The sequence below is a fragment of the Pleurodeles waltl genome, chromosome 2_2, assembly GCF_031143425.1.
Source record: "Pleurodeles waltl isolate 20211129_DDA chromosome 2_2, aPleWal1.hap1.20221129, whole genome shotgun sequence".
NCBI classification, from domain to species: domain Eukaryota; kingdom Metazoa; phylum Chordata; class Amphibia; order Caudata; family Salamandridae; genus Pleurodeles; species Pleurodeles waltl.
Window position 1 is genome coordinate 977,436,027 of NC_090439.1, and position 25,221 is coordinate 977,461,247.

Here is a 25,221-nt window from a genome sequence, read left to right on the forward strand (position 1 = left end):
CTCCTCAGATATCTATTGCACAGTGGCATAAAACAAAATGATGCCCCCCCTGCAGAACATGAAGAGGGCCCCCTAAGTCTCCCATATCTCACATACACTCAATGATCTTGAGTTGAATGGGGGCTTCTTAAAGTGTTGAGGGGCCCCTGAGTGGTTGTGGACCACCTTGCACCGCAGGGGCTGCAGTGCCTGTGATACGCCCCTGCTTCTGCGCCAATATTGGTGGTTCGTTGGGACAACTAGCCACAGTGCCAAAATGAGTCAATCATGATTCCAGTAAACACGACCCACTAGTGTCCTGTGCTGGTAACTAAGCAGAACTGCTTTTCTTAGCTGTTTATTTGAAAACAGACAAATAAATAAGATGTTCAACGTGTGTATCTCCAATTAAAAAAAATCAAATGAAAAATCGAAATCCTTCTCTTAACTATCCAGCAAATGAGCTTTTGTGTGAAAGAGTCGCAGTCTTGGACATCATCCCACACGTGAGGTTAAACTGAGGAGGAGGCAAGCGAACTTTATGTTCTGTCGTTATCAGTTTAAAAATACTTTTTGCTGCAAATCCCATTTCTGAACCTTTTGCACTCTTGCATTTTTGTGTAGATCCACAAATTCCTGGAGTTTTCAGCTACCAAGCAATGCATCAACTTCCTGTGGTGGTTTTGTTTTTAACTTCTTGCAGTGCTGTGCTTTAGAATTATATGCTTGTTGTTTTATTTCAGATGTTAAAAGACATTTTTGTGAATGTGCCCTCTTTAGGTCTGGCTGCAGGCAGCTAAACTGACTTCTACCTCTCACGTCCTCAAATTACAGAAAAGGGGTTCTGGGTAAATCCTCTTCAACCACTGGCTGCTTTAGATCTTTTCCCGAAGGCTTTGCTTGATTGCAATGCCTGCCGCATTTGGTCAGCCACTTTGAGCAGGTAGGTATACATTTTGGAGTGGACAGGTGATGGCCCATCAAAAGAGTCCTTCTCTGGAGTGCTGCTGATGATTAGGAACCAGAGTCGGACTCACCTATAGGGTAATCAGGCAGTTGCCAGTGGGCTGCTCTGACAGATCTGTGTGTGGGCTGTTTTTTTTTTAGCAGTTTGTGGGTCTTTTTAATGGTCAGGTGGGCCGATTAACACTTGATTTCCCTGATTTTGCCACAAATATTGTCTGCAGTAAACACAAAAGCATGCAGTCTACCTTGAAAAAAAGCATACAGGTTGTCTTTACAAGTTCAAAACTAGACAGATTCAATCATCATTTTCAATCATTATTTTTGTAAAGCGCAACACTATCTCCCCTAGGGGTATCTGGGCACTGAGGTCGCTGCGTCTGCTTCAAAAAGCCAGGTCTTGAGTTGCTTTCTGAAGTCTGCCAGGAAGGGTGCCATTCGGAGGTGGAGAGGGAGGTTATTCCAGGCTTTGGCGGTGAGTAAGAAGAATGCACGGCCCCCTGCTGTGGGTGCCATGGATGTAAGGAACTTGTGCGAGGGTGAGTGAAGAACAGCACAGGTGTTTCACGGGAAGATGGAAACTCAGCTGGTGGTCGATGTAGGACGTCCCAGTTTGTGGAGGGCTTTGTAGGCGTGTGTGAGAGTCTTGAACTGGCATCTTTTCTGAACAGGGAGCCAGTGGAGTTTTCTGAGATGAGGAGTGATGTGGGTACGCTTGGGGAGGTCCAGGATGAGTCTGGCTGGCACGTTCTGTATTTTCTGGGAGGGGATGCCAGTGTACAGCGTGTTGTTGTAGTCAAGGAGGCTGGTGACAAGGTGAGATGCTCTTTCTGGTGTTTACTGGGATCCATCTGAATATCTTGCAGGGCATGCGGATGCTGTGGAAACAGGAGGAAGCGACTACACTGACTTGTTATTTCATGGTCAGTTGGCTGTCCAATATTATGGCGAGGTTGAGAGCAGGGTCAGTTAGTGTGGGTGTGGAAGTGGGAGTTCTTCCTGCCACCAGCTTTGGTCCCACACGGAGGTGTTCTTGCCAAAGATCAGTACCTTGTTTTTTTGGAGTTCAATTTGAGACAGCTGTCTCTCATCCAATTGGCTACATCGGTCATGGCATTTCAGAAGTTGCCTTTAATGTTAGATGGTGAGTGAGAGGATGAGCTGGGTGTCGTCGGTGTAAGAGATCATGCTGAGTCTGTGAGATCTGATAATGTCCGCAAGGGGGGGTCATGTGGATGTTGAACAGCATGGGGCTGAGCGATGATCCTTGGGTCATGCTGCAGCGGATGACAATGGAGGTAGGTGGATGCTCTCTGTGCGTCCTGAGAGGAAAGAGGTAATCCACTTGAGGGGGGTTGTTTAATTCCGATGTTGTGGAGTCTATCGATGAGGATGTGGTGGGTGATGGTGTTGAATGCTGCAGACAGGTCAAGGAGAATCAGAGCCACTGTTTCTCTTTGGTTGAGGAGGGTTCTGATGTCTTCTGTTATGGCAATGAGCGCGGTCTCAGTGCTATGGTTGGCCCGAAAACTTGACTGTGATGCATCGAGTAGGCGGTTCTGTTCTAGGTAGTCGGTGAGCTGTCTGTTGATGGCCTTCTTGAGTACTTTGGCTGGGTATGTGAGGAGGGAGATCGGCTGGTAGTTCTTGAGGTAGCTGGGTTGTCTGAGGGCTTCTTTAGGAGGGGTCTGATGTCTGCATTATTCCATCCATCTGGGAAGGATGCTGTGGAGATGGAATGTTGAGGAGGTTGGTTAGTTCGGAGCTGATTGAGTTGATTCCAAGGTTGAAGAGATGGTGAGGGCAGGGGTGGGTGGGTGTCCTGGAACGGAGGGAAGACATGATAGTAGTGGTGGTCTGGATGCCGATTGAGGACTAGGTGGTTATGGCTGGGCTGGTGTTTGTTGGTTCAATGAGGCTGTCGGGTCTGATCGAAGTGGATTGAGGGTTAAAGTTGTTGTAGATATGGGCAATCTTGCTGTGGAAGTAGTCGGATGGTGAGTCGCAGAGTTGTTGGGAGGGGTGTACTGTGTTTTCTGTGGCAGCTGGGGTTGGAGAATTCCTTGATGATTGTAGGAAGTTGGCTCTGTATGTGTTATTTGAAAGTAAGAAATAGCATGCACAGAGTCCAAGGGTTCCCCTTAGAGGTAAGATAGTGGCAAAAAGAGATAATACTAATGCTCTATTTTGTGGTAGTGTGGTCGAGCAGTAGGCTTATCCAAGGAGTAGTGTTAAGCATTTGTTGTACATACACACAGGCAATAAATGAGGAACACACACTCAGAGACAAATCCAGCCAATAGGTTTTGTTATAGAAAAATATCTTTTCTTAGTTTATTTTAAGAACCACAGGTTCAAATTCTACATGTAATATCTCATTTGAAAGGTATTGCAGGTAAGTACTTTCGGAACTTTGAATCATTACATTAGCATGTATACTTTTTACATAAAACACAATAAGCTGTTTTAAAAGTGGACACAGTGCAATTTTCACAGTTCCTGGGGGAGGTAAGTTTTTGTTAGTTTTGTCAGGTAAGTAAATCACTTACAAGTCTCAGGTTTGGGTCCAAGGTAGCCCACCGTTGGGGGTTCAGAGCAACCCCAAAGTTACCACACCAGCAGCTCAGGGCCGGTCAGGTGCAGAGGTCAAAGAGGTGCCCAAAACACATAGGCTTCAATGGAGAGAAGGGGGTGCCCCGGTTCCGGTCTGCCAGCAGGTAAGTACCCGCGTCTTCGGAGGGCAGACCAGGGGGGTTTTGTAGGGCACCGGGGGGGACACAAGTTCACACAAAAAGTACACCCTCAGCGGCACTGGGGCGGCCGGGTGCAGTGTAGAAACAAGCGTCGGGTTTTCAATGTAAATCAATGAGAGATCAAGGGATCTCTTCAGCGTTGCAGGCAGGCAAGGGGGGGGCTCCTCGGGGTAGCCACCACCTGGACAAGGAAGAGGGCCTCCTGGGGGTCACTCCTGCACAGGAGTTCCGTTCCTTTAGGTGCTGGGGGCTGCGGGTGCAGGCTCTTTTCCAGCCGTCGGGAAATGGAGTCCAGGCAGTCGCGGTCAGGGGGAGCCTCGGGATTCCCTCTGCAGGCGTCGCTGTGGGGGCTCAGGGGGGACAACTTTGGTTACTCACGGACTCGGAGTCGCCGGAGGGTCCTCCCTGAGGTGTTGGTTCTCCACCAGTCGAGTCGGGGTCGCCGGGTGCAGTGTTGCAAGTCTCACGCTTCTTGCGGGGAGTTGCAGGGGTCTTTAAGTCTGCTCCTTGAAACAAAGTTGCAGTTCTTTTGGAGCAGTGCCGCTGTCCTCGGGAGTTTCTTGGTCTCTTGGAAGCAGGGCAGTCCTCTGAGGATTCAGAGGTCGCTGGTCCTGGAGAAAGCGTCGCTGGAGCAGGGTTCTTTAGAAGGCAGGAGACAGGCCGGTAGGACTGGGGCCAAAGCAGTTGGTGTCTTCTTTCTTCTTCTGCAGGGGTTTTCAGCTCAGCAGTCTTCTTCTTCGGTAAGTTGCAGGAATCTAAATTCTTAGGTTCAGGGGAGCCCTTAAATACTAAATTTAAGGGTGTGTTTAGGTCTGGGGGGTTAGTAGCCAATGGCTACTAGCCCTGAGGGTGGGTACACCCTCTTTGTGCCTCCTCCCAAGGGGAGTGGGTCACATTCCTATCCCTATTGGGGGAATCCTCCTTCTACAAGATGGAGGATTTCTAAAAGTCAGAGTCACCTCAGCTCAGGACACCTTAGGGGCTGTCCTGACTGGCCAGTGACTCCTCCTTGTATTTCTCATTATCTCTCCTGGACTTGCCGCCAAAAGTGGGGGCTGTGTCCAGGGGGCGGGCATCTCCACTAGCTGGAGTGCCCTGGGGCATTGTAACACGAAGCTTGAGCCTTTGAAGCTCACTGCTAGGTGTTACAGTTCCTGCAGGGGGGAGGTGTGAAGCACCTCCACCCAGAGCAGGCTTTGTTTCTGTCCTCAGAGAGCACAAAGGCTCTCACCGCATGAGGTCAGACACTCATCTCTCAGCAGCAGGCTGGCACAGACCAGTCAGTCCTGCACTGAACAATTGGGTAAAATACAGGGGGTATCTCTAAGATGCCCTCTGTGTGCATTTTTTAATAAATCCAACACTGGCATCAGTGTGGGTTTATTATTCTGAGAAGTTTGATACTAAACTTCCCAGTATTCAGTGTAGCCCTTATGGAGCTGTGGAGTTCGTTTTTGACAGACTCCCAGCCCATATACTCTTATGGCTACCCTGCACTTACAATGTCTAAGGTTTTGCTTAGACACTGTAGGGGCATAGTGCTCATGCACATATGCCCTCACCTGTGGTATAGTGCACCCTGCCTTAGGGCTGTAAGGCCTACTAGAGGGGTGACTTACCTATGCCACAGGCAGTGGGAGGTTGGCATGGCACCCTGAGGGGAGTGCCATGTCGACTTAGTCATTTTCTCCCCATCAGCACACACAAGCTGGCAAGCAGTGTGTCTGTGCTGAGTGAGGGGTCCCTAGGGTGGCATAAGACATGCTGCAGCCCTTAGAGACCGTCCCTGGCATCAGGGCCCTTGGTACCAGGGGTACCAGTTACAAGGGACTTACCTAGGTGCCAGGGTTGTGCCAATTGTGGAAACAATGGTACATTTTAGGTGAAAGAACACTGGTGCTGGGGCCTGGTTAGCAGGGTCCCAGCACACTTCTCAGTCAAGTCAGCATCAGTATCAGGCAAAAAGTGGGGGGTAACTGCAACAGGGAGCCATTTCTTTACAATGATCTTGAACAGTTCCTTGGTGTGGTCGGTTGCAACAGTGATGCGGTCAGTGACGGCTGTTCTTTTGGCCTACTTGATACGTCGTTGGTAGTCCTTTATAGCTGTTTTGTGAACAGCTCTGTCAGAGAGGTCCTTGTAGATGCGCCATCGCTTCTTGAGTAGAAGACAGTTATGCTTGGTGGTTCTGAGCTCCGGGATATACCAGCAGGCTTGTTAAGACTTTCTGTTGGCTTTTGCCAGTTTCAGCGGGGCACCTTTGTAGGCGCATTACTTGATCCAGGCAGAAATGTTGTGGACGGCCTGGTCAAGGTTGTTTGATGTACTGGGTAGTGTGGTGCTAAGAGCCTGTGTCAATTGGCTCTCACTTACTTTCACCCAGCTGCAGTGGGTAGCGCTTTGGTGCGTGATGATGGTGTGCTGGGTCTTGGTGACGGTGAAGTGGACGATTGTGTGGCTGGTCCAGGAGAGTTTTGTATTGTGTGTGAATTTGATTCTTTTGCCAGAGGAGAAGATGGTGTTGAGGGTGTCTGGCTCTGTAGGTGAGCCTGGAGACTAGCTGGGTGAGTCTGATGTTGTTGAGGTTCTTCAGTAGGGATGTGGAGTTGACATCCTTGGGGTCCTCGATGTGGAAGTTTAAGTCACTAAGCAGCATGTAGTGGAGGGTGTTGATGGCGAGGGGGGTGATGATGTTGCTGATGGCGTCGCAGAAAGCTGGTAGGGGTCCTGGTGATCTGTATGCGGGGTGTCCCTTATGGTTGTCTTGGAGTTGATGTGTAGTAGGAAATTAAGGTGCTCCATGACAGATGCTGGGTCGTCGTTCGTGGAGCATTGGATGGTTTCCTTCAAGATTATGGTGATTCCTCTGCCATGCTTGTTGGGGCTGTCGCAGTGTACCACCTTGTATCCATTGGGGTGGCAGTGGCAAAATCGGGGTTGGAGGCGTGGTTGAGAAATGTTTAGGTGATGAAAGTGACCTATGGGGTAAGAATGGTGATGGTGTCCCAGATTTCTGTGGCATTTGCTGAGGGAGTGGGTGTTCAGCAGGATGCGGTGTAACGGCTCCGGGTTGGGTGGTGATCTTCTGGGAGGTAGTGGTGTTGGGTACTGTATGGGTAGGTGGTACTGTGAGGCAGGAGAAGCGCCAGTGGCAGCAGGCAAAGGGTCCTTCGGTGGAGCACAGAGAGGCAGTGCAGCAGCGGTAGTCCTGGCATCCGGTGTTGAGGACCAGGAACTCAACTGTGGAGTGGCAGCGGATGGTCGGAGGACCAGGGGTCCTGGCACTGGGCATGATCCAGGCGCAGACGGGCACAGAGAGGCTTTCGTAAATATATGCCACTTTTTTAGCTACTTTGGTTCACTACTGGGGGATACTTTTATTTTAATGCCCGGGTCAATTTTATGTCCCAGTTAGGCTTTGTTAGGACAGCAGGAGTGTGTGTACAGTGCAGCAGCACAGAGTTTCTTTGCCACTCAGATACTCTCCCTGGTCAAAGAAATGGGATGATCCCTTCAACCCCAACTGCACCTGAGAGACCTCATGTACAAACTGCTTTGTGATGGTCATTCGAGGTTGGCAAGACACACAGGGGCATATTTATACTCTGTTTGCACCAAATTTGCGTCTTTTTTTAAGCAAATTTGGCGCAAACTTAACTCGATATTTATATCTTGACATTGGACATGTCTAACGCCAAAATATAGCAGTTTGCACCATTTTTGGATGCGTGAACCTACCTTGCGTCAATGAGATGCAAGGTAGGCATTCTCAGGTAAGTAGGGTAAGTCTAGGTAAGCTAGGTATGTATGCTTTCATTATTTTTTAAAGTGCCATCAGGGCCCCAACTTGGGGCCTCCTGCATGGTGCAGGGTGCAACGGCCATGCCCAGGGGTCACTTGTCCCCTGAGCTGGCCATTGGGGTGGTGGTCATAACTCCTGTCTTTCCTAAGACAGGAGTCCTGTTTTTGGTGGTTGTGAGCCAGGAAATGGCGCTGGTCTGGTTAGAGGCATTTTTTCGCCTCTAACCAGGCTAGCATCATTTTTGAGGCACAAGCTCCTCCTTCCCTACCTCCACCCTGCTAGCGTCGTTTTTCAGAACGCTAGCCGGGCCTTACCGCCGCTTGCACCATTCTATAAATATGACGCCAGGCATGCGTCTGAGAATGACGCAAGCTTGTGGTAAAGTTTTTGACACAAAACTGTGCTTTTGCAGTTTTCCACCAACAACTATAAATCTGGCCCACAGTGTTTAGTGTGTATTTATGGTTGGTAAACATTGCAGTGTGGACCCTGCCACTCACAATGTGGCATCTTGTCGCTCTCGACCTGGCTATGAAGTAATCATAGTATTATCCATGCCAGAAGTCCATTGCCTTTCGAATTGTGTTCAGGGAAGACAGGCAGCATTGATTTGAAATTTTCCTCAGAAAGGACACAATAATGCCACTATTACGATGTGGAATGTTGACATCAGGAAAGTATCTTAATGAAACTGAACTGTTTAAGTGAAAAGAGATCAAACTCACTGAAAACTGGTCAGTAAGATTGAATCCACTGAATCTACTGAACATTCAAGGACTACACCTACCAGAATGCTATGGGGCCTTGCTATAGGCAGCCTTATTGAAGGTAAACATCTATGGAACATTCTGTGCTGCTTTGTTTCAGTGCTACCGCAATCTGTGTTTGCCGTTTTGAAACGTGTAGCTTCTTGAGCCGGGGCCTGGCTGATGGGTTACTCTCTGGTGGAAGAGGTATCTGGGTATTTTACCACTTGGATGCATCTGCAGCACTCGGAGTCAGCACCACCTACCAATGCTGAGTTCCTCCGAAGAGCTTTAATGGACGCAAAACATCATCACGCCCGGGAGGTACCGTAGTGAACACTGAACTGTTTAAATGAAAGGGGTTTGCCTCACTGAAACTTGGTCAGAATTTTACTGTTAAATGCAGATTAAAATGAACTGGAAAGTGTAAGGACTTCATTTACCGTAATACTATGAGGCCTCACTGAAGGCAGCCCTATTGAAGCAAGCAACTTCTGCTCTGTGCTGCTTTGTTTGAACTCTGTTTGAACATTGCTACATTTTGTTGTGACATCCACCCATATTTTCTCACCAGGTTTCTGATCGTGAATCAACTGCTTTGATTTCTAGAAAACACCTGCACAGCCACTCGTGGTCGCGCCAGAGACAGCCGTAAGGGTCTGTTTGCGTCCAGCATTACAAACAACATTATATAAAGTGCTGTTTAGTTCAGCCCCACTCCCGATTGGATGGCGTTCTCATTTGTCTCAGTCTGCTGCCCCCTATTCTTGTTTTTGTCCGACTACTATGCCATTTCTCCTTTAACATCTATTTAAATTCGATGAGTTGGAACATTACACAATTGATCTTACACATTGACAAGCAATGGCGTCCGAAGGGCATTAGCAAAGAAAGACCGATTGGCTTTACCACTGCTTGTTTTGCAGCTGTGCTGGATGCTGTTTTCTATGCAGCATCATTCCTTATAAGTTAAAATTCTATGTGCGATCGGTAACCAGTTATAATAAGTAGTGCAGGCGCTTTGGACCTGCGAAGGGTTGGATAGCGATACATAACTGAAAATGATATTTTATTTGCCATTACAAGTTGCGCATTACTTATGGTGCACGGACTAATATCTGAAAACTGAGCGACACCAATGGTTAATTGACATCTAAACAGGAGTGCAAAAATGAAATGACGCTTTTCACTTATGTACCTATTTGCGACAATTTTAACATGCCCCTTTCAGTTACTGATTCGTAATATAAAGCACGCTTCCAAAGTACATAGAACAACAATTCAGGTGATTCTCTTGTGAACGAGTACATCCCTGCTCCTGACAACTTGGCTCACCACAGTTACAGCTGGGAGCAATCACTGGCTCACTGTGAATTTCATTACACGGGTACATTTATAACAACTGAGTTTATCATTCAGATAATATCACTCGGACCCTGGCACTTTGGTTATGAATTCAGTTGTTTAAATATTACTTCTTGTTTAATTTGGCACCAGTTTTAACCTTCAGGATGACCTTTGCTTGTAAGATTCACTGTTTTGACAACATAGCAGTGGGTTCTGTGCCCTGACCCTTGTAGTCAAATTATTATTCACGTGAATTTCCTTTAAATTTATAGTGGTATCTCCAGATATAGGGGGTCATTCTGACCGCGGCGGACGGCGGTCGCCGCCCGCCAAGCGGTTCCCGCCGAAAGACCGCGGCGGTCATTCTGGCTTTCCCACTGGGCCGGCGGGCGACCGCCGAAAGTCCGCCCGCCAGCCCAGCGGGAAACACCCTTCCCACGAGGACGCCGGCTCAGAATGGAGCCGGCGGAGTGGGAAGGTGCGACGGGTGCAGTTGCACCCGTCGCGAATTTCAGTGCCTGCAAAGCAGACACTGAAATTCTTCGTGGGGCCCTCTTCCGGGGGCCCCTGCAGTGCCCATGCCATTGGCATGGGCACTGCAGGGGCCCCCAGGGGCCCCGTGGCACCCCCTACCGCCATCCTGTTCCTGGCGGGAGAACCGCCAGGAACCGGATGGCGGTAGGGGGTGTCAGAATCCCCATGGCGGCGGAGCGCGCTCCGCCGCCATGGAGGATTCTCAAGGGCAGCGGGAAGTCGGCGGTACACCGCCGACTTTCCGTTTCTGGCCGCGGCTGAACCGCCGCGGTCAGAATGCCCAGCGGTGCACCGCCAGCCTGTTGGCGGTGCTACCGCCGACCTCCGCCATGGCGGTAATTACCGCCAGGGTCAGAATGACCCCCATAGTGTTTATGTATTCTTTTCTCAAAGTACATCTTGGTGAGCACAAACTATTCAAATATTCAAAATAGGAAGCACTGTTACACTTTCGACGTTACAAATCTCTGCCCTTTTTAGGTCTTGCCTGAGACAGCGCGCGCACTGTTGCTTGCAAGACATTTTGTTAGCTTACAGGAGGCTTAAAGCCCGACCATTGCTTACCATTGGTTGGCTTCATTGACCTTGTTTCTCTTTGGTCAGCATGTACCATTCACCGCGTCATAGCGCTTTTGTTTTACTTTCAGCAATACTTCAGAGCAGCCCCATTGCTGTACAATAAGGCTAAAAAACTCACACTGACAAAACCAACAGACCTCGCATACGGCGATCTATTGGCTTTGCCAATGCTTGTTCTAGTAGCCGAGGAAAAGAACAATTTCCTGGATGTCTTCTGATTCTCAGAGGAGATTGCGCCCCGTCTGCAGCTCACTTTGGGGTCCAAGTTGTGATCTGTATTGACAATCTGAAATATTTGCACCACCTTACCGCGTCTGAGGTTCAGATACATGGCTCGCAATCTACATATCTACATCTCCTACAGCGCATCTGACAGGGCGCTTACGATTCTAAAGACATATCATGAAAACCTGTGAAACGTCAAATCTTTCCTGAAAATCAGTGTTCTTTTCCAGTGATAAGCAGGAAACAAACTCCCAAATGTCTTCTAGGAGAAGACTGAGTACACTCAGTAAGTGACGTGGTCCTGCTAATGCTGAATCCCGGGTGTCAAATAGCTCCTCCTTATCCGTCCCTCCTCATCAGAGACCTGCCAGTTGGAGGTCTGGAGCTGAGTAATTCACAACAAGTTCCTGGTGTTTTCAGAGCAAGAACACTTATTGATATGAAGCACTCCCAGGTCTAGTCCTAGGATTTCCGGGGCGCTAGGCAGATCTGGAAAATGCGAGGCCCCTCTAATTTGCATTTGGTCTAACATTGTCAGAAGTGACATCACTTGACCTTTCATCCTCGCATTACAAGAAGTAACCTCGTAGGGCTTCAGTGAAAGGGATTACAATGTACATAAGTAAACAGCCTAATTAAAATGATTATCTATATACTAACCTCTACTAATAGCTGTGCAAATCACTCATTTCACTAGGTAGAAAAATTACCCACTGGCCCTTTTTTCTTATAAGAGTAAAAGATCGCTGAGTTACTTGCACGGTCAGTTCCTAACGGTCAGTTGGGGCGGGAAGGCTTATAATAGCTTCATAAAATATTTGATATCACACTACATACCACTAAATTCTGTAAAGAATCGATGTTGATATTATCCTAATGATGCTGGTCAGTTTACCATTAGGAAGGCTTCCACTCCCGCGGCCACCCTACCACCAGCAGGCTTGTGTTAGGCGCTCCTGGTGTCTGACTGACTCTCCCAAAGACACATTGGACATTTTTAATGACCTGGACCAAACAACTGAAGGAGCAGACAAGTCTGCCTTACCTGCTCTCACCCGAATTGTCTTTCTCTATCCTCGCCTCATCCTTTTATAATGGATAGCTCTTCCTTCTTCCCCTTTCACTTGCAGGTCTTTGCTTTTCCGCCCCTTCTTGCTCCCCTCCCCCGTTTTATCTCCCTGCCCCCCTTTCCTTTGCATGCGTTCTGCTCTCCTCTCCACCGTCTTCTTTCTCTTTGGCTCTCTGCATGCTCCTTTAACACGTTTGCCTTCTAATTTCTGCTCTTTTGTGTCTTTTTTTGTCTCCTTTTCCTTATCTCCACTGCCCGGCTTTCTCATGTTACGCTCTTTGCTTCTTAAGTTTTTTCATTATTTCCTACCCCTCACCCAATCTCACCTGCTTCTCCTCCTTACAGCACTTTCCCCATCTTCTCATTTCTGTTTCTCTTCTTCCAGTCATCAGCTTCCTCCATCTTGACCTTCCTCAGGTCTTCTTGCCAGAATACTGTCAACACTGCTCGCTCCTCCCGTCCTCTCTACGCCCTCCTGCTTTCCCTTCCTGGTCTCGCTTCACCACCCGCTGCTGCCGCCCCAGAGGCTGACTGACCTGTAGACCCATCATGCAGAAAGGCGCATCAAGACACTGAAGGAAAGGAACTGAGTTTGGAGAAGGGTCAGTTACAGGTTAGGCAGAGCCTTCCTCAAGGTTAGATGCGTTAATGATTCCACCACAGCCCAGCCGAACCTTCAGTGACAGCTTCACAGGGTCATCAGTGGTGAGTGAGAGGTGGGGCAGAGGATTGTGTGGCGTGAGGTCTGTCCTGGGCCTGCAGCAGCTCAGTGTTTTCCCTAGACGCCGAGCCAACTTTATGTGATCACACATATATATCAATTACATTTCACCCAGATCCACAGGCTTTAGATCTGTACCGAAAAGGACAACTGTGGCAGAGCCAAGAAGACATTGCCGGACAGACGCTAGCTTGGGACCCTCATGGTGCGCACTGATCCCTCTATCACTGTTCACGTACTTTGAACTGGCTTTGAGCCCTCGAATCGTCTAGACAGGGGCTGCCTCGGCTCTCACTGATGTCTGAATTCGTGGGCACGACAGCACCTTTATTCCCCATAATGATTAACAAATTGCACAACAATCCCAACAAGCCTTTATCAAGGACATTAACCACAGTTCAAGGTCACTGCAGAAGGTGATGGTAGGGAGAGCTTGCAGATCAACTATGCTTCAGACATTCTACATGCAGCTTGACAGCAGAGTCCTAATGCAACGCATGGTTAATTTTTTAAGCAACATTTCTTTTGCATATATTCTCGTACACCTAAGTCTTTTCAGGGACTTATTTGCCATTTTTCCTACAAAGTATCCTTGGTAAACAATTTCTTGCTGATTCTAATATTCATTGGCATCAAACCAATGCTTTTGTGAGAACGGGCCAGATGTCTTCAGGCCAGTTGTTGGTATTTTTTTAGCCATGCATCTGCACACACAAGTAAAGCAAAGCTGCACAATGCTGAGCTAATCAGTAGTAGGTGAACTGAGGAACAGACACCTTGTATCTTCCTCTTTTGATGGGAAATTAGCCCTGGGAGCACATTAAATCATTTATGTACACTCACACGCTCATCTTTTGCCATTAATCCATGCGCACACTAAACCATTCATCCATTTACTAATCTATCACTCTCTTCTGTAAAGCTCACATATGTCGTCCCATGCACCAATTTGTGAATTCTTCATACAATTGGCTCATTCTGTCTTTCACCATCTTCCAACCGTGGGTAACTAACAGAGTAGGTACTTCTTTGTACACCTCGAAGGAGCTTTGGATCTTGCCAGGGCTAGAAGAATGATGAACAAATGCCAAACAAAATACCAGACACACACAAACTTGCCAATCCGGAAGCACTTCCACTTATCAACAGAACCAGCCCTATTGGCTTTGCCAGTGCTTCTTGGTGTTGATGTCATAATGATGCACGAGCTTTTGTCCCTTTTCTCTGAAGTGAGGCCTTTTATCCTTGAAACTAAGGCATGCACATCCAGAGGCCTCCTTTCTCCTTTGCTAGTTTATTTCTTATTTTCTGCCACTGCGAGATTTGCATTACTTGTTATGGGTAAGGAGCCGAGCTTTTTAAATGGAAGATTACACGGTCACCATTCATATAGAGCAGTGCCTATTAATCTTTTAACTTCTGTGAACCCCCAATGGCTCATTACTGGAATCCATGGACCCCTGTTGAGTCATCATTGGAAGCCGTGGACCCCCGGCTTAAGCAATATCTATAATTTGAACCTCAAAACAATATTCAAAAATCCAAAAACAAGTATGCACCAAACACATGCTCAAATATTTACCCTTATTCACAAATACAGAAAAGGAATTTACATTTTCAATGAATAGGCCGCTAAGATCTCCATGAGTTCTCAGACCACAGGTTAAAAACCACTGATCTAGAGTTAACTCTGTGTTGTAACCTCCTAAAGGCATTTTAGAGTTTTCAAACTGTGTATTATTTTTGGCAGTCACGTTGCTATGCAGACTGAAGTAGCTAATAAAGTGGAGAAATTACTATAACATGAATATTAAGTACTAAACATGTAACTTCAATGAGACAGCTTTATGATCCAATGAGCAATTTGTAAAGTGAAAAATCTCCGATTATGGTGACTTTAAATCTATTTCTGCACAAAAGGCATCTTCTGTCAGCCAGCCCATTCTGTGTTTGCCAAGGCAGCTTTGGCACTGAGACAAGTTGGGCTAAGTACTACCCAAATAACAGGATTTACTGAAAGCTTCCATAAGTCTTTTTATGACATTCCCATATAAAACTAAATCTACGAGAATACCGATTCCTATTTATGCAGTGGATCATGCACTCCAGTCGTAATTTAAAATGAGCATTGGTAAAGCTAATAGATCCGAGGTTAACTTTTTTGGCTGCCAATGCTTGCTTTGTCATGGTCTTTGCAGAACCTTATTGCGGTGGTAGCAGTTGGGCCACCAATCAAACAAATCATTGATAAAAGTGAAAATATATTTTTTGGTTTCAAAGAGAACAGATTACCATAGTAGTCTGCATCACTTAAAGGAACTACTTTGTGCGAGGTCTGGTCCAAGTGAAAGGGCAGAATGGTGTCACTCACAGTGAACATAGCCAATGACTGAGTGGGCTGGTCCGCTCCCCATGCTTTTTGCTGTAATAGGGAGAGGAAAACTGGGAACAACATAATATCAGACCAATAGATTAAAGTCAGTATAAATAAGTATATTATACATATACCTTCATTAAAACAAACAGTCATGACAAATATCAGACCTAAAAATCAGAGTTAGTGTGTAAGGCTAGCTGTACACCATCACCACCAGAAGGAAAATATTGTCCTTTACTGAATTATAAGTAAAAAATATAATATACTGTGCTATTTATTCATGCTGAACTCATTTAATGATTTTAATAGTCTTATATGTGACCTATATCCAGTATAACAAAAGCACACTTTGCATTTGTAAGCACTGCAAGAAAACGAGAGATAGAGAGAGGCTGTGTGATATACCCATACGCTGCCATCATGAGATTTTGGTGACATCATAAAGCTAAGAGGCCAGAAGTCATGTGGTTTGTAAATGTCACCAAAATCCTAAAATAGCACTATAGAAATATATTATAAAAATGAACTCATTATGTATTGTTTTATATCACATATTTTGATGCAATTAGTATGAAAATTAAACTATGCTTTATTTCACCCAAGGAAACGTTTTCTGAAAAAAGTAAGCACAAAAGTGGACTATGCTATTTGATTATGTAAAGTAAAAAGTGAAAGTATTTTATGATATAGTTAAGACCAAAACTTCCTATCAAAGAGGCCGGAATAATGTGCAAAGCCATACTGTAGCCACACAAACTGTGATTAAGGAAATTACAAGGTTTGTAACTGTAAAGTGTATTCTTTAAAATGTAATAAACAGAATTTTGTGTTTCTGTAACATGTTCCAGAATCGCAAAATGGGTTAAGAAACATACCAAATTGCTATTTGGAAGGGGCATGTTTAGCATGTCCTCTTTCAGATAGCAAATTGTTAAGGCATGTATGAATGTTTTGCAAAAGAATGAAAAAAAGTCTGTTTGGGAGACAAAAAAGTTCATTCACCTCAGTTCCTTAGTGAAATCTTTCAGGGTGATCTGTTAAGCTGGGGCTGACAAAAAAGGGGGTGGGGAGCCCACTGCCAACTCCTAACAAATTTAAAAGAGAACTTTTAAAATGCAGCACCATTTCATTTAAGGAATAGGTTTACTTTATTTCAATGTGATCACAGATGTGGTGGTCTGCACACCATTTGTTTGAGGACAAACAATCACAGTGAGCCGCAATCTGCGAGCTACCTCATGAATACTGATGATGTAAGTCATACTGTGACTCACTATGAATCAGAATTTTGTGAACCGACCTATTAGTATATAGTTTGGTCTGCAAAATTCTTTTCCATTTGCAAAAAGTTTGTGTGGTATTTGTGGAAATTATTTGCTAATGGAAATTTCATACATCAGGCTACTGTTAAACACATTCTTGCTACAGAAATCAGAGATTATCTTTCACAAATGGACAATGAGCAATGGCTACGCTCAGAGATGTTTGAAGCTTCTCCTACCATGTTACTAACACGGAACCACAATAACAATTTGAATATTCCTGTTTTGTTCTAATGGTAATATACTAATTAAACAATGGGCAATTATGAAGCTCTGCACAGACTGTCATGAACCCATTCCAGGAAAATGTGGCAAATATTTAATGGGCTCCAGTGAAATATGAGTGTATGTACATCACTGAGTTATGTTCAACAAAAGCACTTAAAGTGTAATAAACAGTACAAATGGAGTTGTGCAGAATGTAATATGTCACTTATTACCACTGCTGAGTGTACCTTGTGAATAATAATACCCCTACCCTTACCTCAACAACTGTAAGAAATACATATTGCACTCTTCACATCTGCACATAGGATTTATGCCATGCACTTATGTTAATTTGCAGCGGTTATAAACAAACTTATCTAACCATATTCGGACCACAATGAGTTAAACGGGTGTAGTGTGACACAATCACAATGACTAAGCTTTGCATCTATGGCTCAGTTGTTTTCTTCTGTCAACCATCAACGGGATCATACAAAAACTAATAAAAACAAAAAGTGAAGATCCACCAGCCCTCTACTGCACACAGCAAGCCCTCCCATATGTGCAAGCTTGTGGCCAACTCTGTGCTGCTTATGGCTGAAGACCTTATACAGCACAGATGTAGCCTGGCTGCAGAGGGGTGGATGAGGCACTAGCCAGAGACCAGGACCACCAGCCACTCCTTCACCTGGCTGATGAGTGGTGGACACAGGGCCTGGCTGGAGGCAGCCAACCCTCCACTGCGCATGGCTGAAGGCTGTGCGCAGCAGAGGGGTTACCTGCTAGCATAGGATTGGGCATAGGGTCGGACCAGTGGCCTGATATTTTATGAGATGCCATCAGTGATATCATCAATGATGTCATTTAACATGTCATGTGTACTGTAATATGTGAGGTCATAAGAAGTGCATGATGGGGGCGTAAGTTATAGTTGGTTCACTAAACTATAACTAGGGAATTTCAGTGTTTTTTTGTTTTAAAGACGTAAATTCATATCTCATTTCAACACCTAACTTCTAACTTCACTATTTTTAATTTTTTTATTAAAAAGACATATATACATACAACAGCACTGAAATTCACCAGTTATACATAACCGAGTATAGCTTGCACCGCATTAAATTACAGATATGTGATGTAATATGTGAGGTCATAAGCTGTGCATCATAGTGGTGCAAGTTATTCTTATATCAGTTGCATATAACTTGTGAATTTCAGTGATTTTTGTTTTCTAAATGTTTGTTTTTTCTATTATTAGAAGAACAATGTACCTTAGTTAGATATAACTCCACTTTAGCCTTTGATTGTTTTTAGTGAATTAGTATTTTTTTAAATATAAAGTAAGACCCTTTGCGGCCTCTGGCCATGCATTTTGGGGGGTTACAGTGCCTGGCCTATGGCCTGGTGCCAAACCCCCACAAGCAGCCAACCTACCACAGACCACCACCCCACATTTATCCTTTTAATTTCAAATTGTTTTTTTTTTGGGTCCCGCAGGACTCTCACTGCAGAACAGGGGTCTGAGTTGGCTCCTTACAGAATCCCTGGGGACCACATGTAGGGACTCACTGTGTCTCTCATTACTCAAAAAATATACCTTTGGGCAGAGCAGTCAGGGAATGCCTAGAGTGCCCTGTTATACTGTTATTGTTTAATTTTTCAAGGCATGATGACCAAATCCCTGTGTCCTGTAATGGGGACCACATTTTTCTTAATGTTGCAGCCAGGCAATCAAATTTTCCAAAACTGTGGAATGCTGTGTCCTACAGTACGGAGAGAGCCAATGGGGGAAAAATGCCCTCGCAACCAATCTGATCGATCTATTTTTTTTTACATTTGTATTTCTGTTGAACTTCCGCGGGACCAAACCACCCAGATATATATATGTTTTTGCACTCTAATTTCTCAAAAAAGACTGAATAGATTTACAACAAATCACAAAAACACTTTTCCAAGATAAAGACCTAGTTTTCTGCTGAATATTATGTAATTTGTTTCAGGTGTTTTGTCTGTATCATAGCCTAAAATTTCCTATGGAAATTGCACAGGGAAAGTGTGATTTGAGACCCCCCCCTCCCCTTTTTTGCCAGTCCCAGCTTGACAGATCAACCCAACACTTTCCAGTAAGGAGCTGAGGTGAATGAACTTTTGTATATATATATATATATATATATATATAGCCTACTGCCAGTTGCCAGTAGGTAGGTTTAGTTAGGACCTAGTTTCCAGAGAAAAAACATTTTTTGACTTGCCTATATCTTTGGCAGCGTATCACGAAAATTCATATACTTTTTTTTGTTAAAGTGCCCCGGGGATTCTTGTTGCACACCATAAGTTTCAGGGTGATCCATCAAGGGGGGACTGAGAAAAGGTGGGGGGCGTCCAAAAAAGTTGCATTTCCATGTTAATTCCTATAGGACCTTTAGACATGACTACAGCCCCAACCACGGAATTAAACTAAATTTGAAAGAAAGCTAGCTTTTGCTATGCAAATTACGCTTTCACTTATTTTGTGTAATCTGTTCAGTAGTTTTTGAGAAATTAAAGGACATACAAATTTGTATATCTGTGATCACGAAGTCTTCACAAAAAAAGAAGAGCTTGTGCAGGCAAATGCACAGTTCTGATTGACTGCCAACTCTTCAAACCAGGAAATGTTAGTAGCCATTTTGGGACTCGGCTTGAGCTGAGTCCCAGGAAAAAACACTAAAAAAATAAAAAAGGGCCAGGGTAGAGACACCTTGACCCCTACCTCTGGGGCTGGGTTCCCAGAGTGACCCACCCCAGAGCTAAAAGGCATTCAATTTTTTTTTACAGTGAATTTGATCTTGCGAATTTGCGGTAAAAACTAGTGCAGGCTCCCGTGCTTGTTATCTTAATAACCCCTAGGTAGGCCAGGTCCTGGGGGCAGTGTTTTTTAATAGGGGCAACTCCTGACCCCCCACGCCCTGAGGACCACCACCTCTCTTGGGGCAAAATGCTTTTGTTATGTGGGGGAGGCCTGACCTCTGGCCCCCATGTCCCACCCTGCAGCCCTGGGGATCACCACTTCCCCAGAGCTTCTTCAACATTGGAGGGGGTAGTGCGGCCCCCCTCATGGAGCCACTGATGGCCCTGGGAATCGCCAACCCCCAGGGCCGACTCCTGCTATGTACCGGAGTGCCCATCCCCGAGACATAGATGTTTGTTATGGCATGCTATCAAAAAGTGGCGTTTTCATCTCTGCCCCTGTGGTCCCAGATAGCCTGTATAGAGCAGGTCATAAAATAATTTTTTTTTAAAGGTGAGGGACCGCGGGGTGGCACTGAGGCTCCCCCTGTGGTCTCAGATAGCCCATAAAAAAATATACCAAAAAAAGAAGATCAAGTGTGAATGTCACAGTCCTTCACACTGAGCATTAAGTGTTTGAGACCAGGTGTATCCCTAGTCATTTCCCTTCTTTTTTTTCCAAGTGCAAAAGTTTAAGGCTTACTCTGAAAGGTGGTCTTACTGTTTTTAATTGACAAACACATTTTTCTTTTCAATATCTGCAGACATATCTCATTCTAAGTATATCATCCATTAAAGCCTAAAAAACTCTCTATCTTCCTCTCACTCTCTTTCTCTCTCTCTTTTAATCTATTTCTCCCACTCACACACCCACTCAGACCCTTGTGCACCCACTCACAGACACACTCAGACACTCACAGACCCACTCAGACCCTCGTGAGCCCACTCAGACCCTCACAAACCCAGACACTCATGCACCCACTCGCAGACCCACTCAGACTCTCACACACCCACTCACAGAGCCACTGACACCCTCATGCACCAACTCACAGACCTGTGTTGACACTGACGCACCCACTAAGACACTGATGCATGCACTTCCACACCCAGAGACTCTCACAGCCACTCTCACCCCCAGATACACCCTCTCACACCCAGAGGGATAGACTGCGGCCAACTCCCGCCACTCACGGCCAAAGGGTCATGTGCAGAGTAGGGTTGGGTGGTTAGGGGGGTTGGCCGCAGGGACTGGCTGCAGGTCTGGTGTTGTGGGCAACCCCTGCTATGCACGGGTGGAGGCCGTGCACGGTAAAAGGTTGGGTGCTCATAGGGGTTGGTCTCAGGGCCTGGCCGCAGGCCAATGCACAGCAGTGGTTGGAGTAACATATAGTAATGAAAATTACAATATGTAAAAAAAAAAAAAAAATGAGAAATTCACTGAAAAAAACAAAGGTTACAGGGACGTAATAGTTAGGAAATAGAATTTTAAAAACTATGGGAATTCCCTGAAAAACCAAAGATTACAGGGACGTTATAGTTAGGAAATAGAATTGTAAAAACCTTAGACGTTCACTGAAAAAAACAAAGGTTACCGGGATGTTATAGTTAGGTTCTGAATTTACTCACACAAAATCATAGAAATTCACCTATTATAGTTAGAGTTATCTAAAGTAACTATAACTCATGTCCTAAGGTAACTATAACTCGCGCCCACGCCATGCACAGTTTTTTTTCGCAAAATTTTACTGAAAATATTACATTGATATTAATAATGATGTTATCAAAGATATCATGAGTTCTGTAATTTATGGTGTAATTAGCAGTGCATGGCGAGGGCGCGAGTTATAGTTACCTTGGGCCACGAGTAATCAGGCCCATAGTGCCTAAGCCAGGCCTGGGGATGGGGTCCCCGGGGACAATAATGGCACAGGAAGTCCCTCTTCCTTAAAGTAATCAGCCCTGGGGGTGAGCTCCCCAGGGCCTTTTGAGGCTTGGGAGGGGGGCTGCACTGTTTCCTCCCCTTTTAGGTAAATTTTCACCCCACGTTGTGGGCTCTCCAGTGCCTTTTGAGGCTTGAGAGAGAGAGAGGCTGGGTAGCCCCTTCCCCCCAATTTCTTAAATTTCAGCCCCAGGGGTGGGCTGCCCGGTCCTTTTGAGGCTCAGAGGTGCAGGGTCCCCTTCCCATACAAAGTATCTCCGGCCCCGGGTGTGTACTCCACAGGGCCTTCGATGGCTTGGGGAAGGGGACTGCATGTCTTCATCCATATCCAAAATATGTTCAGCCCCGCTGGTGGGCTCCCCGGGACTCAGGAACGGGTGCTGAGCATCCCCCACCCCATTCATTATTTGTTCAGCCCGGGGTTGGTGGCCTCCCCGGGGCCTCTAATGGCTCAGGTAGGAGGGCAGCACATCCCTACTCTACCCCCTTAAAATATTTTGTTTCTACTTTCAGGACAGGGGACTGTGATGGCTGCCAGCAACATTTTTCTCATGTTGCTGGCAGCCAATTAGAGCGTTTGCTATTGCAGGAGTGTGACAATCACAGGAGCAAGATGGCCCAATGAAAATAAAGCTGCCTGGCTCAATCAGAAAAATCTGTTTTTAAATTGACGTTCCTTCAAGAGTCTTTAGAGACTCACTGGCCCAACTGTCCAAATATCTATATTTTTTACCCTTTATTTCTCAAAAACTACTGAATTGATTTACAGACAATCACAAACAGCATGATCTGTGGGCCAAGATCTAGCTTCCTGTCGAATTTGGTGTAATTCCATTCAGTAGTTTTTGCTGTCACCAGTCTTAAAAAAGTCTATGGAAAATGCATGGAGATTTTGTGTTTTGGGAAATCCCTTTTTTCTCTGCCCCTGCTTGACAGATCACCCCAAAACTTTCCAGGAAAGAGCTGAGGTGGATGACCTTTTCTTTTGGAAAGTTTTATGAAGTTCTGTCAAACGGGGGCACACTTATTAGCAAACCAAAAAATTATCTTTCTGTGGAAAATCAGACCTAACTATAACTACCTAGTGGCAACTGTGTTTATATTACATGGTTAAGTCTTCTAATTGAATGTTTGCTAGTGATTTCAAAGCTTGAATTTCACAGAACACAGGTGAATTGTTTCCCATAATTGACATTGCTGAATAGTTTTGCAGGATATTTATGTTAATTAAACAAATTAAAAACAACTTGTGGTTTATAAATGTCATCAGATCCCCGTGATTGCAATAATGGTAGGTAGTAAACAGATACCCGTTATATATTTGCTCAGGAAAAAACACAGTTAAAGTGGAGTTGTGAATTAAAAATGAAAAAAATAGAGACTAGTAAATTATGATTAAGACCATTATCTGTAATTCACACAACAGATATGCAAACCATAACTCGCACACCAAATGCAATATTGTTGATCACACGTGTGTTGTGAGAGATGTAATTACTAATTTTGTAAACAATCTAGATTACATATCATATTACCCTTAACACTATGAGGAGACAACTTTGAACGTGGTATTATTTCCTGCTTTGATTATGCACTGTTATTTAATAAAGTTGTGGTTTTAGACCTTGTTACTTATTGGGATAAATACTGTATGGTAACTTGCACACCAAAACAATGCTTATAACATCGCAATATGTATGCAAATAAACAACACCTAAAAGTAAAATATAATTAAACAATAACACAATCAAAATAATAATAAAACCACGTTCGTTGTCATTTTTGTCAAAGTGATAAGGATAATGTGATATGTAATTTCATCTGTAAGATGATTTACAACATTTGTAGTTGCATCTGTAACTATTTTTTTCATTTTCATTCATTGAAAATGCCCTTCATTTAAATACTCTATATTAGGTTTTACAACATAACCGTAAAAATAATCACCATCAAGCCTGGATGGTTAACAACCATATAATAGAAAACAAAAATAAAAGGACTTCAGAAGGATGCAGAGATATAAAAAAGGAAGAAATGTAAATAAGGTGAAAGTAAGCATTACAGAACTATATAGAATAAAATGCAGAACAAGGTAGTTAACGGTGAATGCACAACAGACTATTCAGAAAGATCTCTTTGAGTGGCCCACAGGCCCATTACAGGTCCAACTGTATCTGTTTCAATAAAGGTGAAGCTATGGTCTTTGCATGTGTGGTGTGAGTTATGGTCTACATGGTTGTTGTGCAAGTGATGGCTTTTGCTTCTATTTATAACTTGCAAGATTTTTTTTATTTTTTTATTTTATATTTATATTTTAAAGCATAAAGCACAGTACAATCAGCATAATTAGTATACAGTAGCACGGCACCAGAAAAGCAATTCCCGGAGCAATCCTGCACCGTTAGTCAGCCCCATCTCCAACCCTCCACTCCGGTTCCCATCCTCTTCCAATATTAACAGAGTAAGCATATCAGACCACAGTCCTAAATCATCCTGCAGCTTTGGATCAATTCAGACCATTTTCATTCTTATCCTCCCCATAGCCCACTCCTGTAAGTCCCTTGCCGAGGTTGCCAAGGAGGGGCCTTGCGTTCTCATCCAGTGTAGAGTGATACATCGCTTCACCAGTACCAACCCCGGTAAAGCAAATTCATCAGTAATTTGCCGCTTCTTGGCTTGGTGTGAGATTGAGGAGGCAGTGATGGAGCTAGAGTACAACAGGGATAGTCACAAGTGCCACCAATTTTCACAACACTGCCTGCCAAACCAGCTGGAGCTCTCTACAGCTCCACATCATGTGGAGAAAGTCAGCCCCCTCCAGCCCGCATTTGGGATATGTGGATGATCTATCTGGGTAAAATCTATGTATTGTTACAGGGTCATATACGCGAGGTGAAGAAAGTTGAATGGGTCAGCAGAAACCTGGCATTGCTGGAAATAATTTTCATGTGTCCCCTGGTTAAGGACCAGTCAGAGTCCATCATGGGCGAATCTAGATCTGCATCCCACACTTGTCAGACCTTAGGTCCAGATCACATGATCAGACTTCAACACCCCATAAAAGTGCTGTATAGTGTGGGTGGTATCGCCTAGTTCCATAATCACGGTCGTGACTGCAGGAACTTTGTGCCTGTTGGGAACTCTGGCCATAGCTCACTAGCTGTCCTAGACAGTTTGGCAGACTGTAGAAATCGTCCTGGTCCAACATAAAATTGGTGTTGTGACACTTGAAAAGAGGTAAAGCTGTCCGATGTTTAGAGATGTCCTAGCGTCAAGCATCCTTCTGCATCCAATCCAGCAACAATCTTACGGAAGTGTTGTAACCCTCAGATTTCCAGGTTTCTCAAAAATTGGGGCACACTTCAGAATCCTGCAGGACTCTCAGACTGCAGCCCTACAGCAAATGATGTATTTGCATCGTACATGCAGCCTTTTGCCCCTACTTTCGTTGTGTTCGTTCTGTGAATTTCTCAGGTTTTTTTAAACATGTGGTGACCAAGCTAACCTGCAATAAACAATGTTAAGCATAACCTCATTTCAAACGTTGTTCTCTTCTATGACTATATAAAATTATAGTTGGGTTAACAGTGGATACGGGATGTTATTCACAGAGATTCTGAGGGACATCAAACAGGCAAGAGCGAAGCAAATATGTGCAAATATGTGTATGCACTGTTTATACTTGCACTTACTCAAACATATTTTAACTGTCAGTTCACAAAGAAAACGTATGCATGTTAATGGAGTGCAATGCTGCATTGCACAGTTATATTACTAATAAATACAGAGGAGAGCTGAGAGATTATGCCAAGCAGTGGATGCTGAGAGGTTCTGTTGAGTTCCCTGTTTGACTGCCTGAGGACCAGGCGACTCCTTCCACTAGTCAGGG

The 25,221-nt window shown here is 44.9% G+C and overlaps 1 protein-coding gene across 1 annotated transcript in view; it reads right to left on the reverse strand.

The window, feature by feature from the left end:
- Positions 1–25,221, reverse strand: part of SNTB1 (syntrophin beta 1) — a 385,115-nt gene that overhangs the window by 244,011 nt on the left and 115,883 nt on the right. The window lies entirely within an intron of this gene.